Genomic DNA, 4,481 nt, shown 5'->3' with positions numbered 1-4,481 from the left:
AACAATTATATCGGATTCTATGCCAGTGGATGGACCAAGCCAATTTTTAAACCATTTATAAGGTACAAAAGGTTGTTTGGTAAATTGTTGCTTTTGCTATAGCAGCTTCTTCTTTCACAGCTTCCTTTAATTTATTTGAAAGAACATCTTCAACAACCTCCTGTTATTTAGTTTGGATTGTTGTGAATCGACGTTGCGTCATGTGTGATAAATTTAATGTGGCACATAGCTCTCTTAGCTGAGAGTATCCAGCATCAATGGAAACTATTCCTGTTAAAATACATCACAATATAAACATATTTACAGTAGTATTTAAATGCATATTTATTTGAATTATGCAAGTAGTCTCACCAGTCATTGCTGAAGTATTGACATCTAATTCATTCTTATTGCCGTTCATTTCTATTTTAGATGTCATTCCACACATTTTACATTTAACAGTGAATATAGATTCACAGCCGCTTTGCCTTTCTTCTACAACGTCGCATATATCTACAATACAATTGAATGATGCTACATGTTGTATTTCTTTAATTTGATTCCAAAATGATGTAATATCTACAATTCTTTTTTCGCTAATGTTATGATTGTTATTAACATTGGCATCGCAATTGGGTTGGTCTATTTCTAAATTTGGTAAAGTGACTGTATCTAGTTCGCTGCAAAATAATATATCATAGTATTATAAATATTATTTATATTATTATATCTAGTAATTATACAGGTGTCCCAGAATATGCAGCATTTAGGAGTAATCTAGTTAGGTATGTAAAAATAAACAGAAAATAAATTATATTTTAATACGAGAAGTATTTTTTGATCATATCTCTGTTATTATTCAAACTAGTTTGATACAATTTTGTAAATTGCAACAGTAAATTAAGAATAGTTAGTAATTTAATTTAGTACAACAATGTACAACATTTTATCTTATTATCTGTATTAATACATCATTAGATCTCGGTCAATCGTGTCAAAAAAGTGTTGTTGTATATTATATATGATGTTATTTTTACATAATGTTTCTGTTATCAAAAGGATGCCCATATGTTATAAGACACCTGTGGTAAAGATTTTCTAAAAAATAATTACCAATCAAAATTGTTAACATTACTATCATCCTGCGAGAAGCGCGGTTCATCCACCGCAACTTACCAAGACTACAAGTAAAAAAAACATATATCTAATTGATTCAAAGGATATCGGTATACAAAAATTTCAAATTAATTACCGTTTACGTGACGTAGTAATCGAACAAAAATACCGTCTTTTTCGGCCCATTTTATCCACAAATAACCCACAAGCACAAAACACTAAGAGTTTATAAGAGCAGTAATCACTCAGTTACTATAACTACAGTATACTTACTAAATTATTTTTGTTTATAACTACAAAAATGGTTCATAAATAAATAAGAAAAAGTTTATAGAAATAAATAATTTATAATTATAAAAATCGTCACTGAGTTGCTATAACTAAACTACACCAACTTTTTTTTTAATTTTGCATAGATAGTATATGAAACCTTCTCTAGAGGGCACGCATATTATTTTTTCGCTAATGATACAATTTATGCGTATTTAAATAATTTAATTGTTGTATTTTTTTTTTTAATAAATAAATGGGCATGCGTGCCCACTAGAGTACTGTTTCCTGATTTCAAAGCAGAAAAAGAAAAGTCATGCATTTTGCTCTAATATTAACCGAGATATATTGTTTGAAAGATTACATATAAAAATTCTTAGCGGTTGAACAGCCTTAACGTATAATGGTAATATCCCACCTTCTGGTTGTGTCATTTAATAAACCGATATTTGATTGTGAGGTACCGTTGGATTCGTATTGTTTTCATCTTTCGGAAGATACCATAATATACTGAGTGTTATATTTAAAAACATTTATAATAATTTATACCAACTTTGTTGATCCATTTTCCGGAAAAACTGAAAGTGATAGCAAAATTTTCCATACGAAAATATTTGTGCTGATAAAATATAGAAACTGACGTTTTTTTGTCGGCTCACTTCTGGGAGTTCCTAGCTTCGCTCTATGTTAAACTTTTCATTGTGCCACGGGTGGTAGGGAGGTGTCGGACAGTGGGGAGCTGAAGGATACTATTGTCAAGACTTTGGAGAATGGAGAAGATTGGAAAGAGGTAAAGTTTCGGAGAGTTGCGAAGCTAAAAGGCAAGAGAGTACTGATGGAGGTCGTTCCGTTTATAGAGGAAAAGATGAACCGATCGGGAGTCACCATCCGAGCCCCCACAACCATGCGCCCTAATGTAATTGTGTATGATTTGGACAGGACGAATGAAGAGGGTACGGTGCTGCAACAATTATGGGTAAAGAACGTGGATAACGAGGCGAGAATACTGGGAGGAGGGACAGAGAGGTGACGAATCTAGTGTTGGAGGTCTTTGATCGGGTGCGAAAGGAGTTGCTTAGATTCGGGAGAGTATTCGTTAAACTACAGACGCGTCGTGTAGTACAGTTTGTTGATTTTAAAGGTGTTTTAAGTGTTAGGGGTACAGCCACTTGAAGAGGTTCTGCAAGTCCGGCGTGGTGTATGGGCATTGTGCAATGACAGTACACGACTATAAGCATTGCAGGAAGAAACAAAACGAACCTGTATGTATTAATTGCTGAAACAAGGTGTTCGCTCCGCACTGTTATTTAATTATTATTTTTAAGTAGTCGGGTTTTTGTACTTTTCGTTACCTTAGGTACGCTTGTTGATTTTAACCAACATTATTAATATTTTCGATCGCACGCAGACCGCACGCAATTAATCTGCAATTCTCGCATTTAACCCGCCGCCAGATCCATCCGCCAGATCCACCCGCTGCAAATTGTATGTATTCTTTAATTACTTAAATTCTTGATATTTTTTGAATATAATTTTTTTTGTTTAGCTTTTCGTTTCTTGTTCCGTTTATTTTTTACCAGCACCTCTTATTAGATCGCCGAACTAATTCGAGCGTTCATTTTAGTCCTTCGAGTCGGATATATTCCGGATACAATCCGAATATTTCCGCATTTTTCTTTACTCGTCTTTTCTTTTCATTATTTTCATTCTGGTGCTAGCGCGTACCTGGGTCGTTTACTGAACTAAGTAGGTGATCGACGTTACTGGGTGCCCGACGCTCCGGTCTTGATTATAATTTAATTAATTTTCGTATTTTCGCCTGTTCTTTCTTTGTTTGATTTTGGATCATTGCCTAGTAGTAAACATCTGGCGCGTATTTCTCTAACATTTACAAAGTCAATTTGACTTTATTACACTCTATCTCGCAACTTTTGTTTTTCGCATCTTTTCCTCTCTCGCATTTATCGTATTAACCGCATTTACTTTACATTACTTTACCATGGCTGATAAGCTCGCAAAAACCTTATTACGCCGTAATATCGAATTCAATCGATTGATTGAAACTTCAGATATCGGTTGTAACCTTGCTAACGCTCCTGAAGAAGCAAAGATTTTTATTACTCGCGCTAGCGGCATAGAAACTCCCTACCGGCAATTTCAAGCCCTTCATAACCAAGTGATTGGTTTAATTCCGGACGACACTTTTTCAGAACACGATGATATTCGTAAAAAGGCTGATACAGCGTAATTCACTATAAAGGCTATTTACACGGAAATAAATGATTCCAAAAATAGTACTATCTCCCATGAACCATCTCATACCCCTGTATCTCTCAGATTAAATAAAATAACATTACCAACTTTCATCACTGGTGATTTTAAAATGTGGCCAAGCTTTTACGATTTATTTCGTACCATGGTACATGAAAATCCTTTGTTCTCTGATGTGGTCAAATATCAATATTTGATGATCTCATTATCCGGAAAACCGTTCCATCTTATTAAGGGGTTACCGATGACAAATGATGATGGTTGACCTGACCCGGTTTATTTTATTTGAGCAGATGCATGCTTCTGGTTAGCATTTATCTGAGTGAAATGTTATTTCATTTATATTTGGTAAGTTAGCAAAATACGAAGAGAATATAATGAAATGAGACTTCTTAATGTTAAGTGATAATTTATTTCTATTTAACCAAGCTTTATTTTATTTTATTATTCGTAAATCGAATGAGGTTTGTGCAATCACACACTCGCATGATTCGCCCTCAACACAGTGTCATCAGCATATGCAATCACCTCTGCGTTAAGATGAATACCAAATATATCATTTATGTAAACTAGGAAGAGTAGAGGTCCCAGGACGGTGCCCTGCGGGACACCAAATGTCACAAGTTTCTCAGAGCTAGCAACACCGTTTATAATAACTTGCTGATATCACTCACTTAAGTAGTCCCTAAACAACTCAAGAGTGCTACCTCTACATCCACATATCTCTAATTTATTTAACAAAATGACTGGATCCGAAAGCTTTAGACAGATCTAGAAAGATAGCTATGCAGGGCCTTCTTCTATCCAAAGAGTCAAGAATGAGTTGTGTTAAGCGCGAAACTGCA

The sequence above is a fragment of the Onthophagus taurus genome, chromosome 11 (genome assembly GCF_036711975.1).
Source record: "Onthophagus taurus isolate NC chromosome 11, IU_Otau_3.0, whole genome shotgun sequence".
In the NCBI taxonomy this organism is placed as follows: Eukaryota; Metazoa; Arthropoda; class Insecta; order Coleoptera; family Scarabaeidae; genus Onthophagus; species Onthophagus taurus.
This window is presented reverse-complemented; position numbering follows the sequence as displayed.